At 39.7% G+C, this 15,550-nt stretch overlaps 1 protein-coding gene and 1 non-coding gene across 4 annotated transcripts in view; both read right to left on the reverse strand.

Annotated features, from left to right (window-relative positions):
• Positions 1 to 15,550, reverse strand: part of ACSS3 (acyl-CoA synthetase short chain family member 3) — a 187,949-nt gene that overhangs the window by 53,295 nt on the left and 119,104 nt on the right. The gene's annotated exons all lie outside the window — the stretch shown is intronic.
• On the reverse strand, positions 1,279 to 1,383 carry LOC129642568 (U6 spliceosomal RNA). Its single transcript, XR_008709822.1, has one exon. It is a non-coding gene; the product is annotated as a U6 spliceosomal RNA (small nuclear RNA).

A 15,550-nucleotide genomic window follows, 5' to 3' on the forward strand; every position in this document is an offset into this window, starting at 1 on the left:
TCAGCTGCCCTTGAAGAGCAGTGAGACAAGAGTCGTGGTGATGACAGGAAGCAGCCCTGCAGAATGAGGTTGTTAAAGGAAGGTACTCTGAACAAAGTGACAAGAGGAACAGAAGCTACTCAGACACAGTAGGAAAGAAGATGTCCCCTTCGAGATGCTGCTGCTCGCTCCCACCCTGGAGAGAAGCAGCTGCTGAAATCAATCTGCTATTTCTGAAGCATATCTTGTCAAGTTGAGTTGATGAGTAGGGCCACTCCAGTCATCTGAAGTTCAAATTCTCCACACTTCTCAACACCATGAGGCCTCTCAGCAACTTATCAGTGGACGGCTCTGGAACCTACAAACGGATCTTCCAGGGGCTCTAATGCCTATCGACACTTCTAGAATCAGCTGCCTACAAGAAAAGCAAACAAACTACCACAACCAAACTCTGAACTGCACCCTGCTTCATCTCATCTCAGTGTGGATTTTTATAAAGGAAGTGGGCTCTCTGTTCTTCTGATGACACTGGGAGTAGGGAGGATGGGAAGGAGAGGTGAGAAGAAACCTACTCTGAAACAAAGACATGAGAAACCGGAGCACTGTCAGAAGCTGACACCCTGGGGCTTTCCAGGTGGCTCAGTGGTAAAGAGTCTGCCTGCCAAGCAGGAGATGCGGGTTTGATCTCTGAGTAGGGAAGACTCCTTGCAGAAGGAAATGGCAACCCACTCCAGTATTCTTGCCTGGGGAATCCCATGGACAGAGGAGCCTGGGGGCAACAGTCCATGGGGTCACAAAGAGTCGGACAGGATTTAGCAACTAAACAGCAACAAAGCTGACATTATACATCCTTCCCAAGATTCTTAACCATCTTCTCATAGTGATTACATATTCATAATCTTCAACCTTCAGCTGTCTTGTTTATGAGTATAAAACAACTATGAAAAGTAGAAACTTACAATAATACCATATGTAAAATAGATAGCCAATAGGCATGTGCTGTATGACTCAGGGAACTCAAACAGGGGCTCAACAACAATCTAGAGGGATGGGATGTGGAGAGAAGTGGTAGGGAGGTTCAAGAGGGAAGAGACACATGCATACCTATGGCTGATTCATGTTGAGGTTTGACAGAAAACAACAAAATTCTGTAAAGCAATTATCCTTCAATTAAAAAATAAATAAATTTTTTAAAAGTATATTCTTTTCTTCTGTATGATCATTTTGACTGACTTTTAAGGGCAAGGGAAAGGATTATGCATTCAGTTACTTCAAGTAGATAATATAAGTTTATATGTTGAAAATTAGTAATTTCAGTACCTTGTTGATTTTATTTTGTGCAGGGGCCATGCTCATCTTCTCTAAATTTTCCGATATTAGTGTACATGCTACCAGAGAGAGCACTCATTGACTTTACTTAAATATTCATTTTGGGGATTAAAAAGAACTGTTCATACATACAAAGGGCACAGACAAAATGACAGAGCCACAGTCAGGACAAAAATGGGATGCGAAAGACCCAAGACTGGTTGTTAGAGACTTTGCTTTTTCTCTTTATACCTCTGAGCGTCCTGAGACCCAAGAACTGATCCATCATTACTGGAGGCACACAGGCGCGTGCTCACACATTCCTGCACACCCACTGATTGTATAACCACCCTGGCTGCCCAGTGGGTCCATATACAGAATAGGCTTCCAGCTGGGGGAGGCCCCCAGGAATGCTGCAGTCCTTAAACCCCAAAGGACTCCCAAAGTCCCATTTCAAAGATGTGCTAAACACATCTGCTTCATGCAGGCTGTAATTAACTGGCTCACAGTAATCTAAGCTGACAGGAAATCCAGATGTAACATGTGGACTGGGAAAAGGCTACAATGAAGAAACCACAACATTCTCTTTGAAGTAAACAACTGGACATTTCATTTGGAGAACTTTCCAAAGACATCCAACCTTAGCAAGGTACAATGCTCAGCAACTCACCAGCACAATTTCTTTAGATAAGAGACAACCAGGAAGAAGATCGGTGGAAATAGAAAGTTGTGAAGAATAAGTCACCTGGGTGTGTTTATATCCACACTGCCTTAGAAGCTAATACAGGCACTTCACTATTATTTCAGCATTTTTACTGCCTCACTCCACCTTATTGCATCAGGGAGCTATTATCCCCATGGAGTTTCCTTAAAACCTCTAAAGTAGGAAAAGGAAAGAGAACAAGTAAACATAATTTTCTCAAATATGAATTATGCTGTGTACCACGTGTAAGTGCTTTTTGCTTGTATTATTGCACTGAATTCAACTATAAGCTGATAGAAAAGGAAATATCATTTTAACAGATTTAAAGTATTGAAGCCTAACATAGAAAATTTAAACCATTACCCTAGTCCACATAAAGAGCAGAATGGAAGAGACAAGTGTACTACTTGGAAGGCTCTCACGTAGAACGCAGACGATGAGAAGAAAAGAGAGCTCATCCAGACTACATAACAGCAGAGAAAGAGAAACCTTTCTGACAGGGAGTGAGTCCAGTCTCTCATATTTGCAAATGGAAGTAATGGGGGTACATATCACTTACTAGCAAATATTTATTGAGCAGCTATTATGAGCTAGGTGCTGTCATTAGAACCGGGGATAGAGCAATAAACAAAAGTGGCCAAAATCTCTATCTTTATGCAGTTCATAGTTTATTTGGGGAAACAAACAATAATAACAGATAAAAGTATAATATATAGCATGTTAAAAAGAGATAATTACTAAGAAAATAAAGACAGTATAGACAGGATATGAGATGAGATGTGATGGGAAGAGACTGCAATTTTAAACTGGGTAGCCAGAAAATAAACTCCCAGAGAAGTGACCTGTGAGTGAAGACCTGAAAAAAGAGAGGACATGTGCCTTGGATCTAGGGACAAAGGGTCCAGGAAGAAGGAAATGCAAGTGCAAAGGTCCCGGAGGTAGATGTCTTCCTAGAGTATTCGAGGAATGGTAAGGCAGCCAGTGTGACTGAAGCAGAACAAATGAGGGAAGTATTGCGGAAATAAGGTATGAGAGATAGTGAAGAGGCAGTAAAACTACTTCAAAGTTCTCATCAGTTCAGTTCAGTCACTCAGCCGTGTTGGACTCTTTGTGACCCCATGGACTGCAGCATGCCAGGCTTCCATGTTCATCACCAACTCCCAGAGCTTACTCAAACTCATGTCCATTGAGTCAGTGATGCCATCTAACCATCTCATCCTCTGTTGTCCCCTTCTGCTCCTGCCTTCAATCTTTCCCAGCATCAGGGTCTTTTCAAGAGTCAGTTCTTCACATCAGGTAGCCAAAGTATTGGAGTTTCACCTTCAACATCATTCCTTCCAATGAATATTCACAGTTGATTTCCTTTAGGATTGACTGGTTGGATCTCCTTGCAGTCCAAGGGACTCTCTAGAGTCCTCTCCAACACCACAGTTCAAACAGCTGAGAAAAGAAGAGAAGCTAAAGGCAAAGAAGAAAAGGAAAGATACACCCATTTGAATGCAGAGTTCCAAAGAATAGCTAGGAGAGATAAGAAAGCCTTCCTCAGTGATCAATGCAAAGAAATAGAGGAAAACAATAGAATGGGAAAGACTAAAGATCTCTTGAAGAAAATTAGAGATACCAAGGGAGAATTTATGGCGTTAAGATGGCAGAGTAGAAGGACTTGCACTCATCTCCTATGAGAACTCCAAAACTACAACTTCCTGCTGATCAACCGTCGACTGGAAAATGTTGGATCTCACCAAAAAGAGATACCCCACATCCAAGGGCAAAGGAGAAGCCCCAGCAAGATGGTAGGAGGGATGAAATCGCATTTAGAATCAAATCCCTTACCCGCCAGAGACGCTCAGAGGGTTCAAACAAACCTTGTGCATACCAGGACCCAGGGACCCCAGAGACTGAGACAGAACCGTGTTTGGGTATCTCCTGAGGAGGTACAGGTCAGCAGTGGGCTGCTGCAGGGCAGAGGCTCTGGGTGCAGCAGACCTGGGTATGGCATAAGCCCTCTTGGAGGAGGTCACCATTAATCCCACCATAGAACCGCCAGAACTTACACAGGACTGGGGAAACAGACTCTTGGAGGGAACAAACAGAACCTGGTGTGCACCAGGACCCAGGAGAAAGGAGCAGTGACCCCACAAGAGACTGACCCAGACTTGCCCTGAGTGTCCAGGAGTCTCCAGTGGAGGCGTGGGTCAACGGTGGCCTGCTGCAGGGTCAGGGGCACTGAGAGCAGCAGTGTGAGCATGGCCCTGCCCATCAGAACAAGACCCAGCTTCCCCCTCAGTCTCTCCCATCAGGAAGCTTCCATAAGCCTTTTATCCTTCTCCATCAGCGGGTAGACAGAATGAAAACCACAATCACAGAAAACTAACATGAAACCTTAAATTTTTAGTCTGAGTAATGTTGCCATCTCAGATATGCAGATGATACCACCCTTATGGCAAAAAGTGAAGAGGAAGTATAGCGCCTCTTGATGAAGGTGAAAGAGGACAGTGAAAACTCTGGCTTAAAAACTCAACATTCAAGAAACTAAGATAATGGCATCTGGTCCCATCACTTTATAGCAAATAGATGGGAAAGCAATGCAAACAGTGACAGACTTTATTTTCTTGGCTCCAAAATCTCTGCAGATGGTGGCTGCAGCCATGAAATTAAAAGACATTTGCTCCTTGGAAGAAAAGCTATGACCAACCTAGAGAGCATATGAAAAAGCAGAGACATTACTTTTCAACAAATGTCCATATAGCCAAAGCTATGGTTTTTCCAGTCATGTATGGATGTGAGAGTTGGGCCATAATTAAAGCTGAGTGCTGAAGAAATGATGCTTTTGAACTGTGGTGTTGGAGAAGACTCTTGAGAGTCCCTTGGACTGCAAGAAGATCCAACCAGTGTATCCTAAAGGAAATCAGTCCTGAATATTCATTAGAAGGACTGATACTGAAGCTGAAGCTCCAAGACTTTGGTCACCTGATTGAAGAGCTGATTCATTAGAAAAGACCCTGATGCTGGGAAAGAGTGAAGGCAAGAAGAGATGGGGATGACAAAAGATGAGATGGTTAGATGGCATCACCTACTCAATGGACGTGTGTTTGAGTAAGCTCAGGGAGTTGGTGATGGACAGGGAAGCCTGACAAGCTCCAGTCAATGGGGTCACAAAGAATCAGACATGACTATGTGACTGAACTTAACTGAATGTTGCAAGCTAATGAAGACTTTCAAACAAAGAAGTTAATGAATCACAGCAACGCAAGCTGGGAAAGATTGAAAGCAAAAGGAGAAGGGGATGGCAGAGGATGAAATGGTTAGACAGCATCACCGAATCCAGGGACATGAATTTAAGCAAACTCTGGGAGATAGTAGAGGACAGAGGAGCCTGGCAGGCTACAGTCCATGTGTTGCAAAAAGTCAGACATGATTTAGTAACTGAACAACAACAACAATGCAAATAGAATTTACTTAAATATTTGAGCATCATACGGGTTCTATGATCAGGTTTATTCAATCTGGGGTTTTGAGAGGGATATATGGGACAAAATAGACAGATGGGAGCTGTTTTAGGATGGTTAGTTAATGATAGAGATTCCTGTGGCTTCCTGAACATCAAGAACCAATTCAAAAGACGACAAAAAGACTAGAGCCCAGTTAGGTGGCAGACAGGAGACAGACTGCCCAAGCCAAAGACAGTCATTTTTATTATGTAAGAGTTGTGCGTGTGGGCATGCTCAGTCGTGTCCAACTCTGCGACCTCATGGACTGCAGCCCGCCAGGCTCCTTGGCCACGGGATTTTCCAGACAAGAATACTGGAGTGGGTTGCCATTTCCTCCTCCAGGGGATCTTCCTGACTGGAGATTGAGCCCACATTTCCTGCATCTTCTTCACTGGCAGGCACATTCTCTCCCACTGTCACCAATACGAGCCTGGGTGGTAGGTCGCTTCAGTCATGTCTGACTCTTTGCGACCCCACGGACTGTAGCCCACCAGGCTCCTCTGTTCATGCAGCATTTCTGAGAGGCAATATGGCAATTCTTATAAAAACTCTTAAAGACTGATCATAGCCTTTCACGCAGCTGTTCCACTTTATGGGATATACACAAGGAAATATTTGAAAGAGCTCACAAACATTAAGCACCAAGGATGTTTATCACATGTAAATGTTTATATTAGAGTTTAAAAGATTATCCAAAAAATAGGAATTTTCCCATATTAAGGAGTAATGCAAAGTCATTCAAATACCATAGAAAAATGTCTAGTGATAGGAAATAATTCTTACCAACCACTATTTAGATAAAAGTTGTAAAACAATGAATACTATGATTTAAGTTTTTTATAAATATTATACATTGGGGAAAAATATATACTTTGGCAAGGTACACATTCAAGTATTAACGGAATCTCTGAACACCACTTATGAATTATGAGCAAAGGGGAAATTACACTGAAGAGTCCTGAGGCTACATCTATAACTCTGAAATCTCTCCATGGTGGTGAATTAAAGGTGGATGCAATTTACTTTGGGCTTTTGATGGCTTTGAGTAACAGAAAAGAGTGAAAGTGATGCTTTGTCAGTTTCTAAGCACAGACCTTAAGAAATTCAGAATACTGTCTCAAGAGTGAAATGCCATGTAAGACAGTCCGCTACTCCAATGCCTCCAAGCTAAAAATGCCACTTGCAAGCTTTCCAGACAACAGTCCTATCTGAGTCCAGCCTTCCAGCCTATCCCAGGCATGAGTGGGATGCCATCTTGGACCCTCTGGACCAGCTCATTCATCACACAATTTTCTCTGGGTTGTCTCAATCAATCGTACAAAATCCCTAATTGAGCTCAACTCATATCTTTGATCCAAAAAACCATGAATTAGGGTGGCTGTAATAAGCCATTAGGTTTTAAGTATTTTTTGCACAACAATAGATACTTGGAACACTTGCCATTATAAATGTGACAAAATCTTTCAGAAAAGAATTGTGCACGTAATCATATGAAAACACTCTCCTAGCCTGCAGCTGAAATTAGATGCTTCTTGGATGCTTTGAGAATCATTTGTATCAGTAGGACCAAAGTGTAATCCCTGACATTTTGTGCTTGGGAAATGTTTTCTGACTAGTAAATACATACTTACATAATTTAGGCTCAAGCTCCCAATATTAAGATCAGGGTTCTTAAAAAAATAAGCAGCAAATCACACAATGCAATCCCAAAATGGATAAGGGAGCAAGACAAAGAGAAGACTCAGGTAAGCGAGGGGAAAAAAAAAAGCTGTATATTACTGTTATGATTCTGCTACAATCTTTTTCTTATTCTAAGAATGATATTCAAAGGTCAGTCCTTCAATAAATATTTATTAAATATATCAGAGTTACTTAACACATTTCTTTTGGGGAAAAAGGAGTGTTAAAGGCGGAAAGACATGCCTAACAGAAATAGAAAGATGTGCAAAGTTGAGAAGTTAGACCTACCACCAAGGGACTGACTTCAAGCTGTTTAGCAGAGCAAACTTTGCGGGAGTTAGGGGTCGGGGGTTGAGTGTGAGAAGAAGAGGTAAAGTAAGAGAGATAATAAGGACGAAAATGAGAGGGGGAAAAGGAGGACCACTGAGTGCCTTCTGTGCCATGTTAAGAAGTTTGGCTATTATTCTGGGAACACTGGGGGACTCAGGGATTTGATCAGAACTGCATTTTAGAAAAATCTCTTCAATTGCAAACTGGAGCACTAAAATGAGACTCCCAACCCAGAGCAAGAAATCAATCAGACGGTGGTGGTCTGAGGCAGCGGTAGTAGACGACGAGACCAACTTGGAGTTACACTCAGCACTAAAAGGCCTTGCTGATGGTTTGGATACAGAGACAGGAAAAGAGGGAGAAATTTAGGACAAGCTCCAGGGTTTTGGTTTACAGATGAAAGACAACATAGAAAGAAGAGCAGATGTGAGTGAGGGCTAAGAAGAAGAATGTTATGCAGGTTTAGATCTATAAATAAGAGCTCCTGCTATATCTGGAAGTTGCCACTGTGCTCCCACTGAGGCTCTAGAAACACTACATTTAAACAATATGGATTTTAGAAGTTGGTGGCCCATGCAGAGAGTTAAAGTCCTGGAAATAAATCAATTCAGTGGCCCAGGGCCCTTGAGTCATATTAATCACAGCATCATGATGGGCACAGAAGCAATTTGTAAAGAAACCATTCTCTACACCTCTAAATCTATACTGTGAGCTATAAATAACTTGAATGGTGGTAGCAGAAAGAAAGCAGAAACAGTGAGATGTACCGCAGTGAAAGAAAATCAATTTAATCTTTTGTGTTCATGAGATAGGACGATCACAGTTTAAAATACTTAATTCAAAGCAGTCTAACTTTTGGTACTGGGAGTAGATCATTAATTCAAGCTGTGAGACACTGGTCTTATCCTACTCTCTTACCAGCAAGCTGCCTCTCACCTTAGAGACTTTCATAAATAACCTGCAGCTGAATTAGATAAGAAATGCTGAATTAATGAAGGCATAAGATAAAACATACAAAGAAAGGGCTCTAATCAACACAGAACAATAAGACTCTGGTCCTAATCTTAACTAGTTGACTCTAAGAAATTAAATTCTCTATGATTAATATTTTCTTTTATGAATTAAGCTCTTATGTTCTAAGTTTTCTTGGGTCTGAACTACCTGCAGACCAGAATGCTAAAAGATGGCCTTTATATTCATGAAAGGTTATTATTCATAGAAATGAAAGGAAAAGAAAAACATTCATTGAGTGTTAGTAAAAGCCAGGAACTCGCTGCATTGTTCATACATATTTCACTTCATTTCAGGATTTCTACAAACCTTTGAGCAAACAGACGTGCCCTAGAGATTAAGGACTTTGCAGTGGCTAGACAGTAAGTGGCTAAACCAGGATTTAAAGTCTTATTGGGATTCGGTGTCACTTTTTACCACCCGTGTTGCTTGTTCAGGAGAATAGTCACTTTTTGTTTCCTAATTAGAACTGACAACAAAAGAGGAATCGGGAACTACTACTTCATGGGGCCAATGAGCCCACAGTGCAGAGAATTACATGCAGGAGGGGAAAATCAAATTTCCAGACAATAAGGTTTATCAAGGGAGGGTTTCGGAACTCTTTTCCTTATAAAGATCTACAAAATCATTACATATTTTCACCCTTCTAGAATGGATTAAATGTGATTCTTGCCAAGGGTAGGACAATTAAAATAGATGATATTTCTAAGACCAAATCAATTTTACATTCTTAATTTCTCAGTGTTTAGTCACTAAGGGACTTCCCTGGCAGTCTAGTGGCTAAGATTTTGAATAAAGGGGGTATGGGTTTGATTCCCTGTTAGGGAGTTAATATCCCACATGCCTCATGGCCAAAATTAAAAACAAAACAAACAAACAAAAAAACACAGAAGCAATATTGTAACAAATTCACCAAAGACTTTAAAAATGACCCCAAAAGATTATTACTGATATAATAATGGGCATAAATAGAGATTCTAAAAAGCAAGTATACATATCTGAACAGCTTCATGTATAGTAATCATACCTGAAAAAATAACAACATGGAGTTCTTCCCACATTATAATGCTATTGAGATGAAAATGTCTGATTCAGTGGCTGCTATTTGACTTGGGATATTCATTAGCAGGTGGATTAACAATCTGTAAACAGTTAACTCATTTCAAAAAGAGAAAGCCTCATCATGCCTGTCTAACATTTGACAAAAGATTATTCCTTCCACAAACCAAATTCATGTAGCTTACCTTTAAGCTTGTCTTCTCAAATTATCAGTGAACATTATCTACTTTAGACTAATGAAGTCTTGCTCTAAATGAGAAAAAAATCCGGTTGCCAGGCAACAAAGACAACATCAAGACAAATTTTTCCCCTCACCAGATGAACACGATCACAGCATCACTAGCTGAATGTTGCCGAGATGACTCTGTGTCTATATGACGGTTCTTCCCAATCACTACTTCTCATGCCAAACTATCTACAATTTCTTTCCCATGAATGAATAAAAAAAGAGATGAATTTATTTTCGATGGTTATGTTGAGAAAAACAAAAATGCATCAGACAGTACTGATTCATTCATATTACTAGAGACTCTTCACACTCTAAATCATAGGGTACATTCTGGACAAACCAGTTCATGGGGCAGTGGCCTTGTCTGTTCAGTCTGACCCAGCTCTCTGAGTTCCATAATGTGTATTTCAAAAGTCTAGTGCAATCCATTGTCTTTAAAAATGTAGGCCTATACTTTAACCAAACCCTATAACCACAGCCCAAATTTGATGGGCTCAGAAAATATTAAGGAAAACCCAGAAAGCAGGGGATGACAGTTTACAAGTATTAAAATCTAGGAAGGCAACATCTGGTTGTATATAGAAATCTTTTACTTCAAGATCTGCAACAAAAGGAATGTTTGCTAGAGACTATAGGCACCCAAATCACAGAAAACAGATTTTTGAATAATTAAAGATAGTGTCATCAAGATCAAATTACCAGGAAGATACTTTTCCTCGCTGTACTGTTAGCCATACAGAGCTTTTTATCTCTTAGCCCTAGGAAGCCATTTTTCAGAAAAATATACAGGATTTTGCATGGGGCCAAGCTAGGTATATTAAGATGGAAGAAAGTCACACACCCAGCACATAGTTGTAACATGGCTTTTTCAAAGGCACAATAACCAGACTCATAAAATTCCCAATGGAGACTTCCAGGGATGAAGAAAATCCCCTATCACAGACTAAACTCAGGAGTACACACTGACAGAAATTCCTCTGCAACAAGTCCATCAATCCAGATGCCTGAAGGTGGAATGTGTGAAAACACAAAGGTAACAAAGGAAGAGGATGATTCAGAAAAAAAAAAAAAAGCACGACAAACTGACTTTCTGCCTGTCCAGTATCAAGTCACAATGCGTCTACCCAGGAGGAAGAGACAGTACTACATTTGAGTCTGCATCATTTCTCATAGAGCTCTCTGTTTAGGATAACTGCTGTTAAACTACAATGAACTATTCCATTTTGTGGTTTTGATTCTTGCAAATAAAAGGGATTGCTGCCTTTAAAAAATCCTGGGCTGATGGATATTCTCCAGATACACCTAATGATACCGACTGAATCTGGTCAACCTAACCAATCTTCGGGGCCTTCAGGAAGTATATCCTACTGAATACTGCATAAATAAGGATTACTGGATCAGGCAGCCTTGACATATTTTAATAATACGGTATTAGGATGTATGTGCCTTTAGGATCAATGATTTTTATTTAAGAGCCAGCTTGATTAAAGTTTGCTGGAGCCTGTGGGTCTACTTTAATAAAATCTAGAATTATCAGATTCCTCCTCAAAGGAGGAGGATTTAGGCTATATATAGAATATATTTACTTCAGAAGTAGCAATTGCAATTAAAATTGCAGCAGTTCAAACAGGGAGAGAAACACTGTGATTACTTTAAAATATAAGAACTCAGCAAAGATGGCTCAAGGCAGCTAAAGTAAGATCAATAACTTCAATCGCCACCAATGTCTCAATCCATTAGGAGACTACCACTTTCTCATTGAAATCCCTCCTAGAGGCTTTAAAAATTCTAGGAAGGAGTTTACTCCTCCATTAAATTGATGGAAACAAAACAAACAACAAAATCACCCAGTGCTACTCAAGTTGGTGGTCATTACCTCATTTCAATTACTTCATCACTACCGGGGCATCACTTAAAACACTTTCAATAGAAGCTTTGTATCTTCTGATGCAAACCACAGAGATTTGTTCTGCTAGCAGGTGGAAAGAATCATGGATTCTTTTGATCTAAGCCCTTCACCAAGTTGCCTCTTATAAAAGCGACTGTGGAACTCAAGAATTCTACCTTTGCAGTCAATACCTTTAATGGACTGATAGCAAATGAAAGAATACAGTGTTTCTACTTAAAATTAAATAACATAACAAAGCAGGATGCCCAACTTTTTTGTTACAATCATTTCCAAACCAGTGCCACACGTGCTCAGGCACCTCAGTCATGTCCAATTCTTTGCCATGACTGAAGTGACTGAGCATGCATGGCCAGGTCTGGAAATGACTGTGCAACATCTTACAGTAAATAGGGAGGAAGAAGAGAAAGAAAGAAAGAAAGAGGGACGAGAAGAGGAGGCAGGAAGGAAACAAGGGGAAAAGGGAAAAGGAAACTTCAAAAAGGAGTAAGGTCTACTATGTTTTGGGTTTTAGTAGTTACTTGCTCCAGTCCTCTTGCCTGGAAAATCCCACGGATGGAGGAGCCTGGAAGGCTGCAGTCCATGGGGTCTCTAGGAGTCGGACAGGACTGAGCGACTTCACTTTCACTTTTCACTTTCATGCATTGGAGAAGGAAATGGCAACCCACTCCAGTGTTCTTGCCTGGAGAATCCCAGGGACGGGGGAGCCTGGTGGGCTGCCATCTCTGGAGTCCCACAGAGTTGGACACGACTGAAGTGACTTAGCAGCAGCAGCAGCAGCAGTTACTTGCTTACACTAGACGATTCACTCGTAAGGAAAAAATTTCCTTCATGGTCATCTTAAGTCAGGGGAAAAAAAAAAAATCTTGCCAGAGACACAATGCACTGCACTGAGAGTTCTTTCTTTGTGCAGTTTGATTACTGGAAAAGCTCATCTTAGGACTAAAAATGATCTGCAACAGTACAGTGTTTTATTAGTGATTGTACAACTGAGGATAATGAAGTTCTGGCTGTTTATATTTTTGTGCACAAATTATCATATCTTAAGGGAAGAATCATCAATTCTCTTAATTTAACCTTCTCAGATTATAACTGCAACACCTCTGTTTCTCAAACTCCAGGTTAAAAAAAAAAAAAGAAAGAAAAATTCAGTCAATAATCCAGATGCTTTCAATCATTTTATGGATAAATTACTGTGAAGATAAAGCACCTGGGTAAATGACAATTCATCTATTACCCAGAATTATGAATCATGTAGATGCAACTCTCCTATATAAACTAGCAAGACCAATTTCCTTCATGAAAGCATTTCATGTTTACATTATTACAATCCAAAACAAGCGTTTAATGCTTCAATGGTGTTGACAGTGACAATTCTTTATTAAATGCCCCTACAAGGAGTTGATCTGTTCCTGGATTTTTTTACAGATTAGTTTGCAGTTTAGAATCTTAGGTGCTATTTAAATCAGACATCAGAGAGTGTTGATATTAACAGATCAAAAAAGTCACTAGAAATGTTGTTCCTGATAAAAATTTCACTTGAGTAACAAAAAAAATGCTGCTGCTGCTGAGATGCTCAGTCATGTCCGACTCCTTCTGACTCCACAGACTGCACCCCACTAGGCTCCTCTGTCCATGGACTTTTCCAGGCAACAATACTGGAGTGGGTTGCTATTTCCTACTCTACGGGACCTTCCCAACCCAGTGATCGAACCTGCATGCCTTACATCTCCTGCACTGGCAGGCAGATTTTTTACCACTAGCGCCACCTGAGAAGCCCAACAAAAACAATGTCGTAATATAAATGGATTGACTGCAGAATGCCTTCTTAGAACCCAAGTCACAGGAACTAATCAATTTTCACTCATACGTTTTAGTTACTTAACATATCCCTTACTAATTCCAAATTATACATCACGGTTTCTTAACAGCTCATTTGTATACATATATTAATGTAATCAGAGAGCAAATTCATAAATTATGCATTGTATTTGAGGCTCATAAAAGTGTATGATTATATAACATAATATCAATTTCTAAGTCAATAGCAAGAACAACCTTGTAGAAAATTTGAAATTTTAAATAAAGAAAAATATTCCTTTGGTGAAAGATGAACCTTCCTCAAAATGTTATCAGGTTTATACTGAAATACCTCTTGGTGAAGCACACACCATCTATTTGACATGCAAAATATTAGGAAACTCATAAACGAGCTAGAAATATCAAATCTTCTCTTCTTTCTGAGTTAATAATAACCCATAAAGTGTTTACCTTTCCCCCTAGTAATCTGATATCTTAAGAAAAGTGAACAGTTGCAAACATTAAACTTCATTTTTCAATTATTTACCACAACATATATCATTGAAAATAGTGAACTAACTTCTTTTATGCCAATGAATAAAGATTCTAACTAAATTTTCCATTAGTTGCAGACACCTGCACCACCTAGGATGAATTTTTTTTTATAACAATCAAAACCACTAAAACAGCTAGTTCTCTGAAGGCGAAAAGTGAAAGTGTAGGTTGCTCAGTCATGTCTGACTCTTTGCAATCCCATGGACTGTAGCCCACCAGGCTCCTCTGTCCATGGAATTCTCCGGGCAAGAATATTGGAGTGGGCTGCCATTCCCTTCTTCAGAGGACCTTCCCGACCAAGGGATTGAACCCAGATCTTCTGCATTGCAGGCAGATTCTTTTTTTTTTTTTTTTTCAAAATCAAAATATGTAAGCCTTTATTCTAGGACCATTTCCAACTTGGTCTTTTTTTAAAAAAATTATTTATTTTAATTTGAGGCTAATGCAGGCAGATTCTTTACCTACCATCTAAGCCACCAGGGAAGCACAGCTAGATACTTACCCACCTACATACGGATCCCTATGTATGTATTTGCATACTCAATTGGATACAGTATCAAATGCTGTAAAAATAAATGTGGTGGATGGAAAGAATCAGTTATTGTTAGTAGAAATTCACTGTTTTCCACAGTAATGAGCAGCCATTAAAAGCTGATTAAGGTGACCACACACTGACATAATGTGGTGATTAATTCCCTCTGAACGATACATTAAAGAAAAACTGCAAACTCACATGGAACTCAGTACTCACCAGAGACCTCTTATGCTTGTTTCTCAGGCTTCAGTGAGCTTTTCTGTAAGCCTGGATTCACTAACTGCACACATCTGCACAGGCTATTATGTGCAAATATCAATAAGAAAAAGTAAAGGAATCATAATTTTATTTATTAACGCACTGATTTCCTTCAACAATCTTCAGCATAGTCACCTTTAATGGAGCCAGGGGTGGGGGACAGAACTCTTCTGCAAGTATTCGTGTAAGGTCACTTGTATATTGGAAACAAACTGTATGTTGACCAGGAAAGGAAAACCATCATGGAAAGAAATCTTAAAGGTAATCAAATATTTTCCTCTTTATGCCCAGGAAAATAACTGTTGGAATTTTCCTGGTGAATAGGCGATGCATCAAGTCTATAGACACTCTTCCATACAGAGCAGTAATTCCTCACTTGTTTTCTATACTTATTTTACACAGAGCATTGCTTTCTCCACATTCAATCTTATCTTTTTTATTTCCCAAATAGTTACAAATCTGAATTTAGATAAGAAATTTCTTCCTTAGCAAATCAAATTAGACAGAATAGAACATTTCTTTCTAATTTTCATCTTATTTAAAGAACATGTATTCTTCTCTGATCATTCATTTTATATTTCAAGTTACAAAGAATATAGAAAACACATTTTTTCCAAAAGAGCAACATCCAGGAAGATAATACAAAAAGTATAATTTATCAGAATCAAAGAGTTCCAAAATATTAAACACCAAACTTCAGTTTTAG

Source organism: Bubalus kerabau, chromosome 1 (assembly GCF_029407905.1).
Source record: "Bubalus kerabau isolate K-KA32 ecotype Philippines breed swamp buffalo chromosome 1, PCC_UOA_SB_1v2, whole genome shotgun sequence".
In the NCBI taxonomy this organism is placed as follows: domain Eukaryota; kingdom Metazoa; phylum Chordata; class Mammalia; order Artiodactyla; family Bovidae; genus Bubalus; species Bubalus kerabau.